Raw genomic sequence first — 27,710 nt, 5'->3', positions numbered from 1 at the left:
TGCGGCGGGGCTTAAAAAATATCCTAACAATTTTTAACGTTTTAAGTTTATAAACTTTGCTTGGTAACTTACCATAAAATTACAGATATGAGTAGATTGAAAATAGAAAACGGCCAAAGTAGGTAGGTTACCAATACTGTTGTACATAAATCGCTTAACTAAAATCTACTTGTCTCACTTGACAAGTCTGAAAAACTTGCTATCCTTTTCCCGTAGACTCATTGTGAAAAGGACAGCGATACTTTAAGACTAAACAATTGACTATGGTTTTAACAGAATTGGCAGGAAAGTCGGCGTTGTAAGACAAATGCATGCTGAGATAGCCTTTATGTGGAGTGTACAACTTAATTATTTTTAATAGAATTGTTAAATGTGTCGATAGATAGACTGATTCAATGGATAGCTCTTTGGTTTCCTAATATTAATCGATAAATAATAACCATTTCGAGATTCGGAGTCACGCGTTCATCTTCTTTAGTTTGTAAGTAGTTCTTTTAATTTCCTATGTATTTTAACATCCTCATCAATAGTCTAAAACAGGGCTCTGCTGGACGAAAGGCCTCTCCCAGGAGCGTTTCCAACCGGCAGCCGACATGTTGGCACGTCTGCATATGGCTTATATAGGTTATCGTATCCGACTTGGGCAGTGCTGCGAGTTCGCTTGTTATTGTTATGATAATGCTTATTATGTTGGATATAGTGCTCCGATAGTGTATCTATCGTGCAATAAGCAATTAAGAAATATACCGTCTACTTTAAGATATCGACACACTTAAAACACTCCTCGCAGCGCTTGTTGAATTCAATCCAATCGTAGTATGACCAGACTAGAGATTAATCTAGATAAATAAATCGGTCAAGGACGAGTCAGACTTGCGCGCCGAGTCTAGCATATCACTTTTGTTTTTTTTGTATATAAAAGTGACTTTTGACACATAGATGCGAGATTTACTCCTACCGCAATCATGTAGTGTGTCACGTAATCACCCTGCCGGTCTCCTCAATGAGTAGGGTTACCGAGCCTATAATTAGGATACAATGCCGAAGATTTGTTTGATGTGGAGTATAAGGATTGAAGAAATTATAAATCCCACCATACAGCTACTCCAGCTTTTCGCGTTATTAATAAGGTTACTTTTCTTAATATAAATATTCTCAGCCAAACTATGCGAGAACATTCATCGTTATCATCGTTATCATGCCAATGCCGGCCCACGGCAGGGTGTGGGTCTCTTCTCAGAATGAGAATGGAAAATTCGAGCACGATGTGTTACTTTTGAAAAAAATCGCACTCATCTCATTCCTAGAGGAGACCCGTGCTCTGTAGTTGGTCGGTAATGAGTTGACTAAATTGCTGATTAGTAGTAGTTATTGAAGTGGTAAATTGTCCTTTAACTGTTTAATTTTGACCATTTCGCTGCCGAACCCTAATTATCGCCGCCTCCGCATGCGTGAGCGCATAAAAGTATGCTTCCGGTAATGTAGTGGCATGTAATAACAAATGAGCGAGGCGAGTGTCGCTCGTTGCAGATAATGGGTCGTCTCTTCCTAGAAACGGTTTTAATGACTCGATGATTGTGCAAATTGAATTATTCTTCAATCTTCATGAACAAATGTAGTTGGTTTATCTAAAGTCCAATATTTCGTACCTCGTTACTAATATTATAAATGCGAAAGTGTGTTTGTTTGTGTTCTATTTAGCAACTAATCGACTGTTTTTTGGCATAGAGTTAGTTGGAAGGACGGATAGATTAACATAGGCTTCTTATCCCAGAACCAAAGGATAGTAGAAAAACGTAAACGCGGACGAAGAACGCAGGAAACAACGGGCTTTTAATAAACTTTTTGACAAAAATATGTTTAGTGAAATTCCATCCCCACGGGGTTTAAATAGGAGATGAAAGTTTGTATTAAAGTCTGACATTTGCAAAGTATGTCCTTGAAAATTGGCGCTCGCGGTTTTATATTAAAAAAACGAGTATTTTAAATTTTATAAAAATTCTATCTCCAAATCCCTGACGTAATATAATAAGTACGTCGGTGCTCCAAATGAACAGTTGGTATGAAAGTAGTTACTTTTTCTAGTAATATTCATGCAAGTATTTGATGAACATGAACTGTCTGACATTAGTCGACAGCAGCGTCCTCTGTAGATACTGCTACATCTACCCTCTGCTGCGATCACCAACCCGTCTGCCCAGCGTGATGATTATTGGCAACTTCCCGAAATAACGCCCACTCCTGGACAGTGGCGTGGATACAGGGTATGCAGATGATATAAAATGAAAAAAATCTCCAGTAAGAGTTTTAAAAAACCTACCCTTAAGTACTTATAACTCGTACTGGATATTTTCTTCATTTTATATTATCTGCATACCCTGTGCACACCCTCTATGCACGCCATTGCTCCTGGGCGTAAGTCTTTTATAGGGAGTTCCAAATAACAGTCCTGGGCCGCTTGTTCCCAGCGGCTCCCAGCAACTCGTTTAATGTCGTTGGTCCATCTCGTTGGTACCGGTGCATTGTTGCCATCTAAGCACCTTAGGACCCCAATGTCCATCGGTTGTCCGAGCTAAGTGCACCGCCTTTTGCCGAAAGTAACTGCTCCTATTCAATATTCCAAAATATTCTTTCTTTCACTTTCATTCGGAGCTACAAACACAATTTGTCGGGAACTTATCACATTAATAACTCGGTCCGATGATACACGGGTCGGCGGATCAAAGTCGGCTGCCCACTAATTGGGCCTAATTGATGGACGGCGCGTGCGACGCTGCACTAACTAGATTAAAGGCCCCATACACGAGGCGAGTGCTGTGTGGCGACGGCAGTTCAGAATACAGTTGCCACGACCCCTCCTCTTCTTACGGGTGTCGTCCGAAGCTACTGAAGGATAATAACGGAGATCAGATAGCAGCGTCTGCTGTGCTACGACTGTCATATACTGCGATCATCAACCCGCCTGCCCAGCGGTGGGCGGTTGGTATGGGCAAACCCTCCCATTGGGAAAGGCTTCTAGGCCAGCAGTGGCAGCTATTGATAGCACAACTAGGAAACGACAGCGTTTCAATAAATCAATGAAAAATCAAGATGATCCATCGTTTCAAACAATGCTGTAGACACAAAAATCGATTTGTTATATTGCAAACGATCACTTAAATGGCATCACAGAAATCCATAATATACTAAGAAATTAGAAAGATACAAATATGGAATCATAAATCGCAAAGTGCCATATAATGTTGATTTACCGTTGCGATATTTTATTATATTAACACTCACTATCGGCCATCATTTCGAAGACTATAAATTGAGTGTAACTGTACAAACTTTTCCGTGTTAGGGACCCTTTACAGACCCTCCGAATGAACTGAATAAATGAAATTTAGACTTGCTTTACGTACATTCATTTTTATAGTATCAATCAGCTATTTCGAGCCAGATTGAAACACATTTCAACAAGTTCTCATGAGCAATTCCTTTTTTCGATACGTCAATCGAATTTTATTGACAAATTAGGTCGCTAACTATATACTACTACATAATTGATCGGACGACGCGACTTATGGTTTACTTGGACGATTGTTGTCTGTCATTCTACGCGTCTGTACAAGCCCTCTAACTTCCAAATTAGAGACGAAAGGTTCGGCCGTTTAAAGAATGCGTCCCAAGTCGTGATTAAATAGACGATGTAACTTTGAAGTAACGTTGGATTTACGACAAGAATACTTTTATTGATTATTTGCCCTGATATAACTTGTTTACAAGGTTATGTCAACTTTTTACTATAGAATCTTAGGACCAACTGGTAAACGTATGGGAAGCATTATTTCAGCGGCCGGATTATACAACGCGTAACTTTGAACCGAATAATGCTTTTAAGCTTTAGAGGAACATGTTTTGAATCCGTTTGTATGGAAAAATAAATATAGTTCTTTTGATTCAATATTGTACAGGGTGATTCCTTATGAAATCATTCCTTATGAATATGAAATCCTTCAACATTATTTCGTAATTCGGTTACATATTGTTTAAGCATTTCGAATTAAGAAAAATCTATGCTACATCGCTTGTCACAATCTTAATCGCTTTGCGGAACATCTTTGTTGGCAGGTTGGACCAGACCAGACCAGAGATCGAACAATAAGAGTTTGGGCAATTCCAACCGCTTCGCCACGAAAGTAGTCTAATTTGCCCCCTGATTTACAATAAAAGTGTAATTATTTTTGTTTATTTAGTACCAAAAATTAAAATTAACATGAAAAAGGACAGGATGTGCACAAAGCCAACCTATCTCAAAAGAGATATCTTCCAGAAGCCATTCAGAAGTCGTAATAATTAATTCATACATTCATCTCTTGTGATAAGGCAGCATAAAACTATGGTATAGCACTAACTGCACCTCTTACGTCATATAAATAATTCCCAGCCGTGTTTTCTGAAACATCCAATTATTTCGTTGACGTCTTTTTAGACGTATTTTCATACCGGAAACGCGCAATCAATCCAAGTGCGCACATAGATTTAAGAGTGACATTTATAGCGCCTTTCATTATTATTGATGTGTTAGGATGTCGCTCGGTATGTTTTGAAACCGTGATAGGTTTATTTTCAGCGCTTATAGGGTAAGTTTCGTTTAGTCAGCGTTCGTTTTTAATTACACAATTACATACGTTTACCTATCACATACCGACCACACACATTTCTATTTTGAACCACCGACGCGTCGAGTGTGCGCGCGCGCGTTTGTGTGTGTGTGTGTGTGTGTGTGTGTGTGTGTGTGTGTGTGTGTGTGTGTTTGTGTGTGATAAGGCGTTTTCCAGTGGGACAGTAATAGGCTGCGGATGTTGATTTCTTTAAATTTATTCATTTTACATCTTATATTCTATGGAAGAAATCAATGGTGTAAACTAGGTGTACACCCAGCGTAGGCAGACTATACTAAATGAAAAATGATCCAATAGAGTTACAGGCATTTAAATTTTAATGAATATAATGCGAGATTTCGAGTTTTCTTTTCATTCGAGAGAAATCGAAAATGCTGTACGGGCAAAAGTTGTGTGAGACCTTGGTGAACTCATATCTCTCGTGAAATTAAACACATACGTCCATCAATGCCTCTCATGAGGCCGCTACAGACAAGTAAAACTAAGTAAGTACTATATTCAGACAAGTTAAATTTTGAAATGGAGATAGATTATACCCTGGCACAAAGATTGCTTTTTATCCCGAGAAAATGTACCGTTCCCGCAGGATTTATTAAACCAAATAAACGCGTACGGAGCCGCGGGCAACAGCTGGTATGTAATATGTCCGCGCAACATCATCTCCTTCGCCACGTCTTTATAAACATTGTCTAAACATAAAATCTACGGTCACGTCTATGCCCAACCCCTGACGTTACGTTGAATCGGATGTGGCAGTTATTGAATAATAATTGGTGCACAGTCCACACGGCGCGATCGGGCGTCACGATGGAGATGGTATCTCGCGAGCGTGCCGCATCCATCAGGTACGGATGGCCGCTATCTCCCGCATCGCGTACCAGAGATAACCATTGTCTTACCGGGGCGATTATATCGGCGAAATTTGTGCTCGCCATGTAGTCAAGCGCCCGGGAGGAGACTTAATGCTTATTGTAAACCTTTCGCACGGAGCGACAGGTGACAAAAACAAAATGTATGGAAACGCATTGCGCGCAATATCTTAATATATATAAATCTCCTGTCACGATGTTTGTCTGCGATGGACTCCTAAACTACTGAACCGATTTTAAATTAAATTGGCACACCGTGAGCAGTCTGGTCCAACTTAAGAGATAGGATAGCTTAAATCTTTAAGTAAAGTCACAATTTTATTTTATTGCAAATTATTTGTCTATAATTAATTGACAGTCACATGTTATATATATATATATATATATATATATATATATATATATATATATATATATATATACAACTATGCTCATTTAAGGCTTAGCGATTCTGAATACTTTAAAAACAAAATCAAACGCAGACGAAGTCGCGGGCAACAGCTAGTAAGATTATAGAGAATTCAAAATATTCAAAAAATTTTAAAAATTCATTTATTTCAAGTAGGCATAATATAAGCACTTTTGAAACGTCAAGTCTGTCTGTGTGTAGTGACTCTACCACCGGTTCGGAAGGCAGATTCTACCGAGAAGAAGCCGGCAAGAAACTCAGCAGTTGCTCTTTTCCAATATCAACAATTTACATTTTACATTTTAAAATAAATTTTTCTATTTTGTGAGAGATGAAAGCGGAGCCGGATGCTTCCAAGCAACCTTGTCATTAAGAAATTCATCAATTGTATAATAACCTCGCTGTAATAAATGTGTTTTAACGCATTCTTTAAACTTAGGCATTGGTAGGTCTAAAATTACCTTAGGAATCATATTATAAAGAGAGATCTTTGTTTCTTTATTTTTTTGTTAATTAGGCCCGTATTTCTTATCCTGCCCAAGGCGATGGCTTTAGGGTTAGTGATAATTTGCTTTGTTGCGTCCAAAACACACAAATTTAAAAAATTGAAGTATTTTTACTGTGAGCAAAAACACTATATTCATGTTACGGACCATTCTGAACTACTTTATATAGAAATATGCTAAGGACCTTGCCATTGGCCTCTCATCGCAAATAAGGGGGCATAGGGTATAAAGCATAAAATGCAGCTTTTGCATATAACAATTACTTTCAGTTAGTAATTTACTTAGTATGTTATTTTATCAAATATAATTTTTTACGAGTTAAGAGCGACAGCAGGACCTCTGTGAACAAGGAAAACCCATGATCGCGAAGCAAGAACCTGGGGGAGGCCTATGCTAAAGCAAGACAATCAAGCGAAACCGGTGTCTCCAAACCAAGTAAGTAAATAATCAGTAAGATAAGATTGTTGAAAAGACTATAAATAAATATAATAAATTTTTTACGATACTTTTTTGAGTCGGGCTTAAAAAGCCTTATCAATTTGGACCGCACACTTCGATAACACATCCATATATTTTTCAGACCCAATGGTCCGGAACTTTGATGGAAGGGAACGTGGCTTATAGCGACTATCGACTCGAATTTTGTCTCACAACAAACTACAACCATTGTCTTACGGGGAGATTATATCAGCGAAATTTGTGCTCGCCTCCGTCGTCTGTCTTCGCCGCAAACGAGACGGATAATGGGCGACGCGACTGCGCTAATTTTGCCTAGCTTTTGCAAAGCTTTCGCTTAATCAATATCTTTTATAAACTTGTTACATATTTAATATGATCCTGTTTTCTGAATAGCAATGCAATTCAAAACTTGGGGCATGCTTTGATCACACTTCCATGTATAGGTATTGACGACCTATTGGTCCAGTACTTTGGCAGAAGTAAACTTGGCTTATAGACGACTCCCCTTTAGTTTACGTCGCGTAGGTACCAAACTGTAACCATTGTTTTACCGGGCGATTATATCGGCGAAATTTGTGCTCGCCTCAGCCGTTTGTCTCTCGCCGCAAATGAGACGGGTAATGGGCGATGCGACGGCGCATAAAACGCGCCTTTTATGCGCGCCGTCTGCTTAACTTTTGCCTAGTCATTAAGCCGTGGGAAACTTTGTAGATGATCAGGTTTCGAAAGATTTGGCTATCGTTGTCCTCTAATGTCACAGCCAAACGTTCATGTAACTGTTGTAACTTCTAAAGGCAGTGGGTTCGATTCCCTAATCTGGAAAAAATGTTTGTGTGATGAACATGAATGTTTTTCAGTGGCTGGGTGTTTATCTGTATATTATAATTATTTATGTGTATTATATTCATAAAAAAAAAAATTCATCAACTGTCTTAGCACCCATAACACGAGCTACGCTTACTTTGGGGCTAGATGGCGATGTGTTGAGTAGTTAGTCGTAGGTAGTATTTATGAAGTCGCGAGTAAAGGGTCCTTCACAACCCTGCAGCGTGGTGTGTCAAACTAGACTTTATCCCTCAAGAGGCCTTTAAAGCAGCAGGGCATTGATAGGAAAATAAATAAAAGATATTAGGTTACAAAGACGCCTATCCAAAGTAATCTTGGCACAACAAAAAGCTGTAACAGCTCCTCGTATATACAGATTGTCGGGCACGCGGGGCACCCGGACATGTGCGCGATAGTCTGTTGCGGATGGCGGCAGATGCATTCCGTATCGTGTTCCGAGATGATGCGCCACTTTGCAAGGTTTGCCATTGACCTCCCCACCCCTGGTTGCCTCCCCAGGTTGAGTCCCTCAACTAGTCTTTCCTTGAAGCTGGTGTTCAGGTTTGACCCGCAGCTTCAACAGGGAGAGACGCACAGCTTTAGGGGGCTGATTGAAAGGCTGCACAGAATGTACGAAACTTCTCCTGGGTCGCAATTTAGGTCGTGCCGGTTTATCCAAAGCAATCATTTGATTATTTCGACACGAGAGCTTTAACCGGAAAGGCACCATAGATTAGCACGGATAGACAGACAAGCAACTTTCCTTCAAGGAGACTACCATGTCGCATCGCCCACTCGTTGCTTGACCTCTCAGGGTAATATCCTGATGTTAGTAAATATCCTATAACGTTCCTCAGGAATTAGGCTATAAAATGCAAATAAAGATTTTGAAAAGGCGATTTTTAGTTTCAGATATTAGCGTGTTTACAAATAAAACAACAAACAAGAATAATAACTTTATTACTTATTTAGATATTCATCACTTTCTACAGGGCACGCGTCTCATCTCAGAATGAGAACGGTTTAGGTCGTAGTCCACCATGATAGGCAAGGCGGATTGGTAAACTTCACACGCCTTTGAGATATTTTTTTATTATTATGGAGAACTCTTAGGCACGCAGGTTTCCTCAAGATGTTTTCCTTCACCTTTAAAGTCATTGTTAGTTAAAGTAAAAAGTAAGTTAAAATAAGTGATTTAATTGCTTAAATTAAAAACGCACTTATCTCTCTAAAGTTAGAGGTGCATGCGTGTCTGAGATCAAACTCGGTCCACCAAAATGGAGGCCGAAGCCCTAACCAATGTACTATCAATACTTATATTGTTTTGTTAAGATATACAAACAGACAGATACAGACAAAATAACATATACATATTACAGATAAAAAGAAGATATTTTTTTAATCATTATGTTTAAAAAAATATCTTCTTTTTCAGAAATAATATATAAATAACAAACATTCCCGATTTTGACTGCAGACTGGCACAGTGGGCAGCGACCCAGCTTTTTGAGTTCAAGGCCGTGGGTTCGATTCCCACAACTGGAAAATTATCAGTATCTGGGTGTTTATATTTATGCTATAAGTATTTATGTGTGTTATTCATAAAAAAATAATCAGTCATCTTAGTAACACAAGCTATGCTTACTTTGGGGCTAGGTGGGTGTATGTATTGTCGTAGTATATTTATTTATTTATTCCGCAAAACCAAAAAGCATAAATTATAAGATATTGAAAACTATGTATTTTGACTTATAAGTATGTAGGTTCAAAGGGTATCATAAAAAAAAAAAAGCGATGTTTTTATGAATCTTTTCATGAGGGATCTGTAAATGAAAATAAAATAATAAACTATTATTAGCATCTCCAGGTCCCTCACAAAAACTTAAAGGTGAACAAATTGAGCATCATTGTTCCAATATTCGTTCCAACTATTTGCGAGATTTGATATTCCCGTCATAGGTCTGAGAATAGCACGACCAGGTACCATAATGTATTTCTATGAAGCGCTCGTATAATATATCCCTGGGGGGATATTAGGGTACGAATTCGTGACACCCCGGCCAGTGCACGGCCCATTATGGAGCGGGGCCAATAGAACTGTCCGAGCACTTATTAATGACTGCTAGACAATGACGCTAATGCTATTAAGTGGCCCGGGCCATCCGACGGTGAACTTTGGTGTCGGTTTTATTGCAAATGGCCACTTGAATATTAAATATTGAACTGCGAATGCACCAAATGCATATTACGAAGATTCGGACATAGTTTAGCAGAAATGGCTAATTTGTCTATTAATATTAATGGCTTTAATCGAAGCGGTGATAGCTCAGTGAGTGGGACTTCGACACTTCCGGGAGGCCAAGTTTGAATAACAGCACTATTACTAACTTTTATAACATAAATATCACATGCTTCAACGGTGAAGGAAAACATGGTGAGGCAACCTGCATGCCTGAGAGTTCGCCATCATTTTCTCAACAGTGTGTGGTGTCCACCAATCCTCACTGGACCAGCGTTGTGGGCCTGTACCCCTTCTCATTGTGGGAGGAGACCCTTGTAGTTGGCCAGTAATGGGTTGAAATGATGATGAAGGATAAAAAAAAGTGTGTGTACTTATGTACACGCGTTATACTTTAGCGTAACAAGAAAATAATCTTTTCAAAAATTTTACCTGTCGCCTTATTCTACGTTTGTAGAAAAAACGACACTAACAATAGAAAAAAGATATTTCATACACTGAAAGTTTATTATAACGCACTATCTAGTTAAATAAAGTTTATTTAAATATAACAAAAAAAAACAGGGTGTCGGTTTTTTGTGACGGTGTGCGTTCGCATCGTAAAAATTTACTCTCATCATGTTTCTTTCCTAACGCGCCAAAAGAAGTATTACTTCAAAAACTTAAAAAGATTATCTCAATCATTTGTATTGATAAACTCTGCATCGATGTCAGGTTTGATTCAATAAACGCGGGGCGGGAGGACAAATAAAACCATTATTCAATTACCAATACCTCTCGCCAGATACGATTGTCATTTGACCGGCGGCGACCGCACACCACCCTCAATCAATTTAACGAGTTCAATACGGAGAACTTATCGATGATGTTTTATGACACGACACCGATGCCACAGTATTTAAATAATTAAAAAAAAACCGGCCAAGTGCGAATCGGACTCGTTCTCTACCACTATCTATATAGACGACAAAAAAGTCAAATCTGTTGTACGGGAGCCCCCTTAAATACCTATTTATTGTATTCTGTTTTTAGTAGGTATTTGTTAATACTTCTTCTGTCTAACTATCCCGGTTCAGACGAATATACGGACAGCGGAGTCTTAGTAATAGGTTCCCATTTTACCCTTTGGGTACAGAACCCTGTAAGTTCATTTATTTAAAGTAAACCTCATATAAGCACTTTTAAAATTCTGATGTTGGAACAGAGCAACTGCTGAGTTTCTTGCCGGCTTATCGGTGGAATCTGCCTTCAGAACCGGTGGTAGAGTCAGGTCAAGTGTGTCTGTTTGAAGTGACTCTACCACCGGTTCGGAAGGAGATTCTAATGAGAAGAAGCCGGCAAGAAACTCATCAGTTTTATATCATAAAGCAAGTGTTATTTTAATTGCTTGGAACGCACATAACTCATAAAAGTTAGAGGTTCTACCCACTGGGCTATCACCACTTCATACCTATTAAGGGGGATATAATTTTTATCACCTGCTTATGCTAGCCGTACTGATGTATTCAGTATAAGATGGTAGCGGGCAAACCTCTTAGGGTATGGCAGTTATGTAAAGCCTGATACCTTATATCAGTTTCTTTGCATCGTATACTGATTATCGGCAGGCTTCATCGCTTTAACGTACGTGTCTGTTGCTAAAGTGACTAACCTAGACAAAAGTTTCCTACAAGTAATAAAATTCCCTCCTACTGACTAGTTATCAATATCGTTTAGGCTGCCCCCGTTATTTGCAAAATCAAACAAACCACGAAGATGCAAATGAAGAGACAAATTTGAATATCAATGATCGATTTTAAATAAATATTATAAATCGATTTCGTTATAAATTGTTGGCGATGATATATAATAACGAAACTACTCGTATATTACTATTTCCTTTTATAATATTAAGGATTACTTAAACGGTAAAAAAGCTTGAATGTGAATTGCTCTAGCTTCATAGCTTAATATAAATAAAATAACAAAAAAAAGTTTGTTGTGGGCTCTTCTTAGACCAGGGGGCGTTTGGAACCCTCATAGCTTTAGGTTTTAGTTGGCGAACGAAACCCCCCCCCCCCCCCTTAAAATTATGTAAACATTTATCTATGAACGCTTCTTGAATTTGAATTTTCATTTGGAAACCAATTTAACTGCATGAAAATTACCACATAAAGTATGAAATTGACTGCAGAAATAAGTTTGTTTCAATTACTCGCAGTTGGCCGGTTTATATGGGAAATCTCATAATGCAATACCGACTTACGTTTATAAGGTGGAACCGTTGAAGCGACGATCATTCAGTATGGTGATCAACCTGCAAGACAAAAACATTGTTATTTTATTTATTAAGAGCTTAAACAACATGCATATTACACGTTTTAAACATAGCACACACACACAGACATGGACTGATATGCACGTCAATTACAAGTGCACATAAAATTGTCGTCGTGTAAACTTAATTTGACAAAAAAATTAACTACCGATAAGTGTTCGGTGAGTTTTTTCCTAAAAGCTGTGTCATGGAAGCGGAGTCAAGCGGAGTCATGGAGGATATTGATGCCAGGTATCTTTTTAGATAACTCGTTGTATTTCGCACAAATACTGAGATGGGATTAAGTAAATGGTATATGAATTTTTTTTGTGGATTTGCAACTTCTGGTGTACCGGTTCGGGACAGTCAGAGATATATGATTGAGAATTATAATGCGTTATAATGCGAATTATAATTATAATGCGATATCTAGGAATGGGCTTCGTAAACAGTTATTTTAGTAGTAGTAGTAGAGCTTCTTATGACAGAGCACGTCCGGGGAAGTAGAAGAAGAAGAAGAAGAAGAAGAAACACTTTATTGCACGTATAACATACAGGAAAGTGTAGATATGCAAAGGCGGACTTATTGCTGAAAGCAATCTTTTACAGGCAACCTTTGTAGACAGGACTTTCAGCAAGAAAACGGGATTGTGCCAGTATTGTAATATATACATAAACACCAAACTGTATAGATACAAATACATACGTAAAATAAGAATCAAAAATATATTTTAATATATAACACACATAATATATATAAGTAGATTTTAATACATAATTTACAAACAATAATAAAGCAATAACTTCACTCAAAGAAAGGTTGTAGTCCTTCAGACTACTCTTAAATATAGGAAGGGAATTACTTCCACGGATTTCAGCAGATAGATTGTTCTAGAGCATAATTGCCTTAAAGGTGAAAGAATTATAGAAGAAATTCGTTTAACAAAACGGGAGTACCAGACGGTTACCAAGGTGGGATCGAAGGTTGAAATGAAAAGTAGAGTCAGAAATAAAGCGAAATAAGAGGGAGATAAGAAAAGTGAACACAAGATATAACAATAACAATAAATATATATATATATATATATATATATAAAGGGAAGTTAGGGAAAACGGGATAGTGCAACTGGTTAACAACTAAAATTTCAATAAAGATAATTATTATTATTTTTAACATAGCATTCATCAAACACTGCCATCGACAAGAACGCCAAGGCTCAGGGTACGGTAACCGAACGTAGATAATGATGGCATTATAATTTTGAAAGTCGTATAATTTTCGACATACTTTAATAACAACATAACAATTAATTAGACGTTGGGAATGCCGACTAAATCGCATACCGATTAATCCACACAGTATCTCTAATATTCAAGCTCATTGCTGAACGCGGTTAAAACTTTTATCGCTACCAAATCGATTGTCGTAAATCCCGAGTCGCGATCCATTGTTGTATCCGCAGACTCTACAGTACTTATATGGGAGCGGCCAAAATAAATCACGAGCAAAACCATATCGGCACAATCGAAGACTATCAGACTATCTCGCGAATCGACCGCGGGCTACATCGAGAGATAATGTACCGAGAGGGCGTGGAAAAATTTTAGGGGGTGTTTAATTTAAAAAATTTAAATATTATTTAACGCCCGAAATTAATAATCAATCTAATCCTTGATCTTCTAAGTGCATTTTAAAATGAGTGTTACTATCTTTTACCTTCTCTTTCCTATAATACGGATACTAAAATCAATCTGTCCGCTGTAAACTTTGGATTTATTGATGATTAATTTCGTACGTAAGTCAATAATAATTTTTAAATTATAAGTTGGTCCAATAAGATTTTATAAGTTCTTCTGAGGTGAAGGACAAACTCCTGTACGGACAATTAGTGTCATCAGTGATCAGTGCAACAGTTTAGTAAATAGTTTACTTACCATTAATAACTAGAGCATGAGCAAGTGTCTTATGTTTTAAATCTCATTATGTTCCTTTGACTGTTTTACCTACCATTTATCTGATATAATCATGAAATCTGTATCCACCAATGAAACATAAACACATGGTTTTTTTATACAACTGTATTATTAGCTAATTCAGCAAACTATTACCCCGTAACGCCTAAGAGGACCTATGAAACTTTGAGGGGGTGTATGATTTAAGCCGAATGTTAGTATGATGGTAAGGACCCATTTAAAACCATAAACAAGATATGTTCATCTTAGTTATATACTTTAGTACTTAATAAAAAAAATCATTACTTGCAAACCTACACCAGAAAGGCTGGTATGTTAAATTTGCCCTTACCATCATACTAGCGGCTTTTATCGTACACCCCCTCAAAGTTTCCTACGCCCCCCTTAGGCTTTTAGGTGATATTACTTTGCTGAATTAGCATTACCACTGTTCACAATATCGTTCCAGTTCAATACATGCTATTTGTCTTTGGTCGTATTCATTTAATATCTGTTGTGCTAACTTATAGATATGAAATAATAGGTGTCCATGTGAAAGTAAAAGAGATTCCAGAATCAAAAATCTACACCGCTACCTGTATATGTAATTCTCTAAAAGTCTCGTCAATTCGATTCAGTAATACCAAAGATTATTCCACACAGACACCAACATTTTAAGAAAGTGTTATGGAATTATACTAATCATCATTACTTCAACCAATTTGTTAAAAATTTTACCAACCAACTGGTTAAAAATTTAATAATCAAATGATTCAATTGTATTTATTTATATTATGTCAAGCCAATATTTTGTAGCCTTAAAGTATTGGAACAATAAGAATTCTTTACACTCAGCAACGAATCTTAGTAACATAGATAGTAATATAAACTCTCAACAGTATCTCTTAGTGAGAATAAATCCGCGTTCTCATCTGTAAGTGTTATCTGCAATCAGAGTCGCATTAACACAAATAGTGCTAATTGTGGAAACTCGAAGAAAGCTCGCTAATGTTTGACGCCATTTTGTTTCACAGAATAACTAATAACGACAGGTTACAAGAACAAGAATTTAGTATTACAAATAACAAAGTGAACGGAGTTTTATCTTCTAGTAATATAACTTCTAATTAATAAAACTCTAATTCTGACTGACTGAAGGACTTACATACCCATTCGTCAAAAGCCTTTAACAGTCCACTGCTGAACTAAAGACTTTTGCCAACATGAGGGTTTGTCTAACATCACACGTCGCTGGGCACAGGGGTGATCGCAGTAGATCGCTACTGCTCGTTCACCGTTATATTCCCTAAGTCGCCTCGTACGAAACTCACGGGAGAGGAGTGATGACAAGTGTATTCTGTTCTGCCGTCACCATATACTAGGAATAAATTAAGATAGATATATTAAAAGCAAAAGATTGTTGCTATATTTGATAACACGTTACCATTAACAGACGATAAATAACGTACTTAAAGATATACCTACTCGTATCTACGTAATGAACCTAACTTAATGCAAATTACAAGTGAAACCGCGATAAATATCGTTATAGATGAGATCTTTGGCTTTTATGAGAACTAGGTCTATAAACGCATCTTGTTGAATATAAGGAAAACAAACATGCTACGGTTACAAACTTTTCTATTTAATAGAAAGCATAGCTTTGGTAAAATATGTGGTAATAAAGGTGGAAACATTAATTATTAAATGCGTTATATTGTAAATTTTGAAAAATATACAATATATCATCGTCTCAATGCTTTGTTTCGGTTTGAAGGGCGTGTAAGCCGGTGTAATTACAGGGCCCCTACACCTACGCCTCAGTTTATGCACATAGAGCAACACTTTGCAGGATGTGTTCCTTTCTTGACCTGCTTTTAGCTATGGTCTGTCTATAGGCGATGGTTTTCCAGTTACCATCAAGTGGGCTTTTTGCTTGGCTCATCAATTAATAATTATAAATACACTAGCGTTCCCAGCCCGCTTCGCCGGGCTACATTTTGTTTTATTCTATTTAAACAATAAACTTACATCATAAGTCTCATATAGTTCGTATATATTAAATCATTTATTTCTCTCCGTATTAATTCTCTTCTATTCTCTTCTCAAGCGGGTGAAGATCATTATCTACACCCATGTACAGCCAACAATAGAATATCATCATAGTAAATAAAAGCTGTATTTGACAGTTCAAAAATAGGAGTGCTCCGATCGTCACCAAACTTTACAGGATTACTCGCCAGGTCAAACCGGAGATGCCCTAAAAGTTTCACTGAAATCGGTCGAGCCGTTTCGGAGCCTATACGGAACATACCCACACACTTTCTCTGTTATATATATATATATATATAGATATATGTGAACTTGGACTAAATACTATGATATAATTTGTGCCGTGTGGTAACAGCAGATCAGATGTTTTACTTTTAGATCTACTTAGGAAACAGGTATGCTTAATAAGTAAATATTTTGATCTTGCTGCACTAAAGTTTTATGCAATCAATGAATAACATTGCAGTATAGTAAAAATGTGTGACTTTATAACCATATCAGTGAAAGAAAATTACAAAAGCACATGTATTATAATGTGGATTTAACTAACGCATTTGATTACATCAATCACATTTTAATCTGATAAGAAAGGAAGTGTCAGCATTTGAGATGAGATTATGAGATATATAACAAAAGTAAGGTTGGACAAGCTTGCTTAGAAACTTTACTTTTGCTTTCTAAGACACAAATGTATTGCGAGCTTGAAACCCGCTGACTGACTTGTTATGCAATACATTACAATACTGTCCTCTATTGCTTTCAGTGGACAGGATGCTGTCACTTAGTTTTTGTCTCCAATTGATTGTTGTAGCGGATTGAAGCGGTGTTAGCCTAGTGGGGAAGGTTTCGGCGATCCTTTCGTGGAGACCGAGTGCGAGTGGCGCGCAACACTGACTTTAAGGAGTTATGTGCGTTTTAATTTAAGCAATTTAAATATCACTTGTTTTAAACGGTGAAGGAAAACATCGTGGGGAAACCTGCGTGCCTGTTAGTTCACTATAATGTTTTCACCGGCTTGTAGAGTCTACCAATCCGTACTTGGCCAGGGTGGTGGCCTATGGTCTAGCCCCTCTCATTCTAAAAGGAGACCCGTACCCTTTAGTGGGCTGGTAATCGGTTGAGGATGATGATGATGATGTAAGCATTTGTTTAATATTTTGTTCTAAGTTGTTAAGATATAACTAATGCGAGTGTTCAAGAAACTAAAATTTAAAATACTGTAATATTAATTACAGCATCAAAAGGGACAGCCAGTCCTTTGGTTATTATAGAGGTCAAATGCTTTAAAAGGATTGTTGCAATATATGTGAAAAACTTTTTTAAATTAACAACTAGCTGTTGCGCGTCTTCTTCCACGTTTATTAATGATTTTCAAGAATCCTCTGGAAACCATTTGAAAGCCTATGTTACTCTCCATCTTTTCATGTAACTATATGCCAAAAATCAAGTTGGTTATCAGCTTGATTTTTGACAAGTAAGGACAAACAAACAAACGCATCATAAAATTATAACGCTACGTATTTAAAGAAAGCTCAGTTTTAACAGTCACAAATAAGTTGAGGTTACAGTTGTGTTTGATACTAATCATAAAGATTGAAAGTGATAATGCAATGTACGATAAAAGGCTTATGGCATGTCAAGAAGATTTATATGACTTGCCTTCAACGTAATTATAAACTGTTGGTATGATGGACATACAAGATTGCGAAATAAATATCTTAGGATTAGGAATCTTATGCCCGTTTTCACTAAACCTAGCAATGGCTCCAATCGGAAGCCTAGTGATTTTGATGCTTGGTGATTGCCAGAGAAAATGCACTGACACTTGACAGTAAGAAAAAAATAAAAATTGTGTTTTTTTGATAACTTTCACTCCATATAAAAAATTAAAAATATGAAAATACAAGAACACAGACAAGTTAGTTAATATGGGTTGCCCAATGAAAATCGATTGGTGAAAGTTAAATGTATGCCTAGGAATTTGCTTTGATTACGCTTTACTTATTTATGCATTGCCTTCACCGTCGTATGTGAAAACGGCCATTACTGTTGTAATATAAGTTGATTTTTAATGGAGGACAGTTAATTTTATTAACGAAACACTCTTACCAAGCAAACGCGTAGTTTGTGAAAATGGAGAGTAAAAATTGATAATTTTATGTGAATAATTTACTCAAAACTCGGCAAAACAATACCTATATTTTTTGTAAAGATAAAAGATATAAATGAAAATTATAGAGTGATATGACTTACTGTTAATTTTTTAAATTTCATAAAACCTGCAACTTCATCTTTACAAGACCACACCTCACCACTTCGCCGGGAAGTTAACATTATGCTTTTTTCAAGCGCGGTTTTTATTTTAAAACTTTGCATAAATCTTGAACATGTATTATCGAAAGAATTTATATGGAAAATAATTCATTTTGAAAGTGATGTAAAATTAAACAATTTGAAATCTGGTTCGTCTAAAATAATCTGTTACGAGATTGAATTGATGCTAAAAGCGCATTATACAAAAGTAAATTAGCTTTTTAGTATATTAATGGCTTTGCAGTGCCAACTATGTAAATGTACGTGCGTCTGCCAAATTGAAGAAATGAATTGATTTGTTTAAAGCATACAAGTTATAATGCAATCATTGATGCACTAACCGGAAGTTGTTGGTTGATAAGGCCATTGAATATCTATAAGCCGATAGTAAACCATCAACAAAAAGTGGTACGCCTTGAGAGATACGTCCAAGTGATGAAATAATAATAAACAACTCGTGTTATCTGTCGGTTATAAAATGCTGTAGATAACTAGACAGATATTATACAAATTACTTGTTTATTTTTACTAACATAATTAGAAAAAAAAGGAATGAAGGATCGATTTGTAGCTATCGATTTATATATCTACAAGCTGTTTCCCGCGACTTCGTCTGCGTTTGATTTTGTTTTTTGATGTGGCATTCAATTTATTTGAAGTACTAAAAAGATATTAAGTATTCAGTATAGCTAAGCCTTAAATGAGGGGTTTGCTGCTGTTCGCTGCGGAGTTCTGTCCTTTATTTACAACCACATTCATCAAATCTACTCAAAGTTTGGGCAAAATTAACACATGCTATAGTACAAAAATAATTATTTAAATCGGTTATAATTTGACGGAGTTATGGTGTAAAACTTCAAACACTTTCATCTCCTCTCCCAAAGGAACCGAGCTTAATGTCGGGATAGAAAGTATCCTATATTACTTTTAACACTTTCAAGAATCAGTTCAGTAGTTTTCGCGTGAAAGCGTAACAAACAAACTTATATTCACATTTATAATATTAAGTAGGGATAGTGAAGTAGGGATGGGGTAAAGATACTAGATTCGGATTCAGATTTAAAAATAACAATGTTTGTTTTTTTTATACTTATAATTGACAGACCAAGCAGATAGCCTTCAAGTTGTGTTGTTTTAAACAAATCGACACTCCCAGGGGATGCAGGGAAAACGTCCAGCATCAGTCTTTTGTGCCTGTAATTCATCTGCGCTCGGGCCCTTCAGACCATTAAAAGGTATTGCTGCTTGTCGGCAGAAATAAGCAAGGGTGTAAGTGCTTTCCCGAACGAGCTCTAACACGAAAAACTGTACTACTACTAAAAGCTGCGATTTAATTATATGCTGAGGTCGACCACATTTATTAAACAAAGTACTAGGAGTTCAAAGATTTACAGAAGTAGCAGCATAACATTATTTGTATGAAATCATAACATAACTTATTTTATTAATATTTTTGATACGGAGAAAATTTCCTATTTGTGGGTAAAATCATTGAAAATAAAAGTGGAATTATTATGAACTTGTGGCAGAAATTATTAGATTGAAATCCTACAATTCGGCTATAGAACCGGTATTTGCTAACGCTATAATTTTAAGAAACTTTAGGTGTACCTAAAGAATTTTTTTTACCAAATTCCATGACAGAGAATGCATAAATATCATCAGAAATGCCAACATAGAAATTATTCAAATAAGGCAGCTTAATCGAAATCAAATTAGAATCAAATCATTGATAACGACTGCATAATGATATAATATGGCGCTCCAGATATGTTTATCTACTGTGTAAGTTATATGTGTATCGTAAGAATTATAAATTTCTATACAACGGAAAGAATTGTTTACACAGAATTTAGTCTAACGATTGAAATTATTTGCTAATACACCATCCAACAAAGAATCAATTTCATCTAAATGCATATCGATACGTGCTGTTTGAATCCTTGGAAATAGTTTTAGAACAACGAACCAAGTTCAAAGAGGTTCCAGATAAAGTGGGAATGGGTTCTGGAGAAAGCTATGCTCGAAGTTTCTATTTATGATGAAAGTAGAAATAAGAAGATAGCCTTCAATAAAGTTCCATAGAATGATTAGAAAAAAGGAATGCTCGGATTTATGTTCATGCGATTAACATAGCTTTAAGAGATACGACGATAGTTCGAAGTGTCAAATGGTGACGAAGAAGCTATATCTGAATAATATTCTCTGTGCATTCTCAATGCGATGGATTCAGAACTAAGATGATCCATCAAGTTTAACAACATATCTTAACGAATAGCATATAAAATAATAATAAATAAATATACTACGACAATACACATCGCCATCTAGTCCCAAATTAAGCGTAGCTTGTGTTATGGGTACTGAGATAGCTGATGAATATAATAATTTTTTATGAATATAATAAAAGAATACACATTTATGTGTACACAGATAAACACTCAGACACTGAAAAACATTCATGTTCATCACACAAACACTCTCCAATTGTGGGAATCGAACCCACGGCCTTGGACTCAGAAAGCAGGGTCGCTGCCCACTGCGCCACTCGACCGTATATAAATAACCTATAAGATGGGGTACGCGCGTTGGTAGATACTTGATAGACCACCTACTACATAATCAAAGGGCATCTCTCATGAAACCTGGACACACGGCAAAAGTCAATGGAATTTAGAAACCCCTACAAAATACCTATGCTCAAGAAGAGCTATGTTCTTTATTCACCCTTTACCTGTATTGACTACCTTTATTGTTTAGCATACTAACCTATCATACATCATAGTCGGTCTATAATAACCCACTGCTGAAAGATAGGGCTTTTTAAAGTCCATTCTCCACTCCTTTCAAATGCGGGCTAATCGGTTTTGATGAATATGATCACATAATTAAAGTAAACGGAACCGACGGACAACTTAAAGTGCTATTTTAAGCACAAATTGGCCAAATATTACACATTTTTTAACTCTGAGCTGACACTGAGAATTCCATGAAAGGAAAACCCAATCTTTTCCAATGCTGGCTAATCGTCTTTGATGAATATGATCACATATATAAGTAAACGGAACCGACGGACAACTTAAAGTTCTATATGAAGCACAAGTTGGCCAAATATCATCAATGTTCTAACTCCAAGCTGACACTGAGAATTCTATGAAAGGAAACCCTGGTAAAGTTATATGCCCTAAATTGGGTCCCAATCAAAGTTTAACTATAATTTAAAATATCGTTTTGAGTCTTTAAATATTTCAACGTAATATTTTAATAGGATTACCAAAAGCTATCAAGAAACCGGATCGGGTAATCAAATAGATTTCAACAAGAAAACGTAAAATGCCACTGAAACTTCCTTGGAAAAGATATAATCGTAAATAATATTTAAAGTGAAAGTTTCAATTTAACAGTGCTGGGGTCTATTTATGATTCAACATTGATAATATAATATTGGTATATGGTAAAGGGTGATACAGACTCACTGCTCTGTCAAGGAGTGGGCCGTTTTCTATGATAAAACTTTACTTTGTCTTGGGAAAAGTAAATTTTGAGTACAATATTCTTATTAATATCACTTTTATTTTTGATTGTGCCGCTATTTATCGATGTATAAATTAATTACTAGATATTGCCTAAGGACGACCTGACTTATTTTGCATATTTTTTTTTATTCACGCGAATTTTAAAAGTGCGTAATGGCTTCGGCTATTCGATCTTTCTTCTTTCGGGATAAACGTTAGGCCTTGAAGAGTTCAGGCGTGTAGATTTAAAAGCTTGGCTCTACAGAAGATCTGATAACTTTTTGGCAGTGCGTGTCATATATTATGGCCTCGTCATGGCTAAATTTTATATCACTTGAAAAAAATTTGGTGGGTTTGGTAAAAGGTTTTTCTTTATGGTACAATAGTGAGTTACCACCTTGAATTACAAATTGCAATGTCAATTTCGTTATCATGACAAGACATCAGTGTGTGTCCTGTGAGTTTCCATGTTTTCCGAAACAGTAAATATTGAGTACACACTAGTAGGTACTAAACAAGCGATTGATTACGATTTTATTCGCGTTTTTGTAGGATTTTTAACGTCTCACGGGAACCGTTCCATTTCCCATGGTAAAAAGTGTCCATTACATTGGACTCAGGAAGTCTCTTTGTTTGCAAGAGAAAATTGCAAAAATTGGTTTATCTATGAAGCCGTGTATAGGTGACAAGAGCTATATTTATAATAGTTACCTGGTGCTTTTTTGGAATAAAAAGTCAAATTACCATCTCGTAGATGCAAGCTCAGTGGCGTGCATCTCATAGATGCAAATAAGCAGTGCATACCCTGACCTCAGGGCCTCTCAGACCATAAGGACGACTTAACATTTAAAGATTGAAAAAAAATTAAACAATTTATAGAAAACTATAAAAGCGCCATCTAGTTAAAACCGGCCGCACTTCTATGTTAATCAATGGACAAGTCCCGTGTCATGGTTTAGAACTAAAATAGACAAACTGCATAATATTTCGACTATATTTTAATTTTGAGTTGTAAACAGTATCCCTAAATAAAAAGTAACGCTTTAAATATCATTTAAATCTCATAAAATTAGCTGGGGTTTTCACGATTAAGTATCCATTGCCGGGCAAATCGTTTATTCGTCGCTCGAATTATTGCGCCGCGCCGCCGCGGTCTCCATAGAAGCACGGCGATTGAATGCATCTGTCGTTACTTGTGTGCAACAGCACACATGGAAGTTCTGGTGTGTAGTGATATAATCGCGTGCGTGGTTACACAATATTTGGCTCTTTCTATGTGTGCGAGTTTTCCAGGTTTCCAGTATAGGGGTTTCGCTTGTGTGCAAATCTTAAAAGCACTGCTTACGGAAAGTACTTCTTTTTTGTAGTTAAAAAATTTATCAATGAATTTTATTACATTCAAGGTCTTTAGAAATTTATAAGTACCTAATTTGTTCAAAAAGTATATTAAAAAATAACCAAATTAAAAGTTGCCGAATTATGTTAAATAAATTATTAACGTATACCAGGTGCCATTGGTAACTGATGAAGTAATATTCTTCAAATGACAACTTTTAATAGCATTTGTGTACTAAGAAAATATTACGGACATATTTTGACTATGATATTCTCATTATCGCTGGCGATCGCTCAGCGCCATTATTGTTTACCTTTTACCTTCTGTCATAACAACTTATATTCACCGAATTAGAATTAATTACTGTTTTTTTCGTTTGCTGTACGGTTGTTTGTAAATAGTTACAATTATTATTGTTAACATTAACCTTTGTGACAGTGTACTGTTTGTAAATGATTGTGAGGAATATTCTTAGTGTAAGAAAGTTCTTATATTCGGCGTGTGATCTGATGGTTCAGTGTGCTTGGAAAATGTAGGTAAGTTTAGAGCTAATTCTTAACTAACGTTTAATTGAGATTATTCGTAAAGGAAGGAATGCACCTACAAGGAGCGGCACGTAAAAAGAGCTCTGACTGACTTACAGAAACAGGCGAATAGCAGTGATCAATGTTTTGTTTCATTATTTATTTATAATAATACCTATGTTTGTTTATTGTTTACACTAAAAAACATTATTTAATGTAATTGCCGCAATGGCAGACAATTTTAAAAACTCGCTAGTCGGTCGTCTCAGAGCTTACTATACCTACTGGAAATAGGATATGATGAGAAGATCTACATGGGTATCACAAACAATGTTAGGTTAGGTACCTACTCACAAATAAAATTATACAGTAACATCAAAATAGCATGTTCAGTACCTATTTTTTTTTTATGCATACCCTGACCGAAAACCCTATGCACGCCACTGTGCAAGCTATATTATATGTGTCTAATTTCATCGAGATTGGTGCGGAAGCTGAGCCAAATATAAGTAACAAAGAAACACACTTTCGCATTAACAATATCAGTATGGAATAAATTGCTAAAATAATGAGTAGGATAAATATATTCACAATAATAGAAATCCCGAGAACTTCCAAATCCCATTGATGCAGGAAAATGATGAATAATATTTTTATCCTGTTAGGTATTGTATTTAAAACTACCTACAGTTAATTAAAAAGTTGTATAAGGTATGATCTAGTTATTCATAATCATCATTGTTAATCCTTTAATCTAACATCATTACCGGACCACAAGCACGGGTGTCCACTCAAAATAAGAAGGGTGCCAACCACCATGCTGATTATGTGCCAATTGGTAGACTGCACGGGCCTTTGAGAAGATTATGGAGATCTTTCAGGGATGCTCACGATGTTTTTACACAATTAAAGCACATAGCTCCGAAAAATAAAAGTAAAAAAGAAAAATTCGGTAACGGCTAAAGGAAGCCCGAAGTTTTAACCCCTAGGCTATCACCGCCTTTCTTTTCCTCCTCTCAATTAAAAGTATAAGTAACCTTTTGCCTCACAGACCACTGTTTAAACGTCCTGAGCCTAACGTCCTACAATTATGTACTTTAGATCTAAAACACCCTGAAGTTGTACTCACAGATACACAATACAAAACAAACTGCTGAACTAAACTGATTCAAATAGAAACATGTTGTGTCGGACCGTAGACACCACGAGTCACGATCTTTAATTTTAAACCATTTATGAGAAAGGCACCCATAGAAATAACATACGTCTCAACTGTATGCTGAAATTCTATTTATGCGAATCAAATGTACGTCAGTTTCTATCATAGCCCGTAACCGCCGCGATGTAATGGATTTTATGTGAAATTGATTTAGGAATCTCTATTTAGTTATGGCTGGCAACATGTCGCGATTTTGACGTCGGTTCGTAGTTTGTATGAAGAAATATTATGAAAATTAAGCTTAATTTGCTATAGTCTGCGAAAAGCAGGAGAATCTTTATGGTGTAATTTATAATTTCTTTAATGCTCATACTCCACACTAAACAGATCCTCGGCAATGTACTCTCTACGCACGTTTCGCTCCGAAACCGGAGCATCCTCAGGAGATGTTACAATGAATAATAAATGTGTTAACAACCGGTTATACAAATTTACGTTTTTAATTACTGGCCCACTACAGATCCCGGATCCCCTATAGGAAATAGACGGTTTAAGGCCGCATTTCACAGTAGTACACCGCATAAAAGAATACAATTGTCCACCGATCCGCACGGGGCCAGCGTGGTAGGCTACAACCTTCTCATTGTGTGAAGAAACCCGGGTCCTGCGGTAGGCCGGTAATGTGTTGATATTATGATACCAAATAAGAAGATCCTACCTAATACTCTTTTGATAACCAACGTTATTAAAAAGGTATTACAATGAAAAAAGCTGGAAGACTTCACGTTAACACACGCCTTTGAGAACATTATGAAGAACATTAGTGTACCTAGATTCCATTCGATATTTTAAGAGTTCCCTTGATTTCTTCAGGATCCCTTAATCAGATCGTGAAACCTGATGAAAATGGGATAACATGGAAAGTATACTTTTTCAAAAAGGTTTATGAATGTCGAGAGTTCTTAGGTAAAAAAAACATTTAAAAAATCCTTCGAAATTGTTAACTTTTTTTTAAAGTCAAAACGTATTTAAACTTATTTATTATATTAAAACTTAAACATATTTGTCTCCTTAGTCATGTACAAACTGCAAGTATGCTTCCATGATAAGCAGACGTCACTTTGTCTGAGCTCATACAAAACTACAAAGACTCCATACATGTTACGCGTAGGAAGCTGAATTACCAAAAGATAAAAGGTTGACCAGCGAAGGTCCACTCTAAATTGAACCCTCTTAACACAGACACAAAAATCCAAAATAGCTTGGCTACTGTAATCGTGATACTTAAATCTACGTGTCCTATGCACGCGTGGGATTACCGACCCGTTATTTTCAGCAAGGCATTGCTAGCATTTAGTATGTACAGATCGAAACGTCTATCTAACTCGATACAGTAAGTTAAGTTGTCATGTAATATATCATCCATCATTTACTGTCCCACAGCTGGGCAAATGCCTCCTTTCCCACAAGATGATTTTTTTTTTCGTCGGTAGTAATTTGATCGTCAGGGTCGTAAAGAACATGCTTCTGACGTCGCCGCCTGAGCGTGAGCATGTCCACACGAACCGCCCATATTTTTGACAAACCTACTGCTACCGGTCAGTCGCATGTTTTAACTAAACCTAATCGCCTAAATCGAACGCCTAACTATTTAGGCGAGGTCTATAGAAAAAAAACGTTTCACTAATTCTTAGGTGACAACTATTGGTGAACGGTTGATATAATATACCTAGGAGTCTCGTTAGATTAGGTGCTAATTATATAGGCATTGCCTTGTTCGATGATATACCAACGATACACTGTATTTTCATTAATAATTTTAGATTATAGTCTATTGTCCGAGTACAGTTATCAATTACAGGTATACACAACATTGAAGTGAGTCCGGTTGAAAGTAATGAAATTAAGTTAAAAGCTATTAATAGTAATGGTTGACGGGAACTGATGGCCCATCCGATGTTAAGTAGAAGACCATCTCATGTACCCAGAACGACACTTCGCAGGGCATCCTTCAAACCAGCACACAGCATTGCAACAATGCTGCTTAGCTGCAATAAGCATGGCGATAGTGCTTCCCCGGACAAGCTCTGTCACGAAAAACTCCCCTACTAGTAAAGTATTGTTATTAAAGTAACTATGCTATGTTAGTAATAGGACTATCAGATTACCTAGCATGCTGCTCTAGATGTGAGACAAGGGATGGCATTAGCTTTGACTTAAGCCATTGACGCTGACTACATACAGGATACTCATAACAAGGTCAAAAATAAATCTAGAGCTGAACCCTAGAAACCCAGCAATTCTGAATCATAAATTCCCAAATTGTCCCTGCCGAGGATCGGACACGGGATGGTCAACCAAACGCTTACTACGGCGCCAGGTACGTCGAGATTAAACCAGACACTGTATTGGATAGAAGCAGGCGCTCTAAGGCGTTTAGGATAGAAGCGGACATTACTGTAACTCGAATATGATAACCTCACCCTTCCATATTATTAGTGTTATTATTCCAGAAAACACAAATCACAGTCTTCGCAACGCGTTAGTAATTATTAAGTGCGCGTGCAATATGCGTCGCAGACTAAAGG

At 36.6% G+C, this 27,710-nt stretch overlaps 1 protein-coding gene across 2 annotated transcripts in view; it reads right to left on the bottom strand.

Annotated features, from left to right (window-relative positions):
• Nucleotides 1-27,710, bottom strand: part of LOC120630330 (protein N-terminal asparagine amidohydrolase) — a 134,223-nt gene that overhangs the window by 15,808 nt on the left and 90,705 nt on the right. For both annotated transcript variants that reach the window (XM_039899526.1, XM_039899525.1), the window contains one exon: nucleotides 12,220-12,270. The gene's annotated coding sequence lies outside the window, so the exon portion shown is untranslated. The remainder of the gene's footprint in view (nucleotides 1-12,219; nucleotides 12,271-27,710) is intronic.

The sequence above is a fragment of the Pararge aegeria genome, chromosome 16, assembly GCF_905163445.1.
Source record: "Pararge aegeria chromosome 16, ilParAegt1.1, whole genome shotgun sequence".
Lineage (NCBI taxonomy): Eukaryota > Metazoa > Arthropoda > Insecta > Lepidoptera > Nymphalidae > Pararge > Pararge aegeria.
This window is presented reverse-complemented; position numbering and strand designations above follow the sequence as displayed.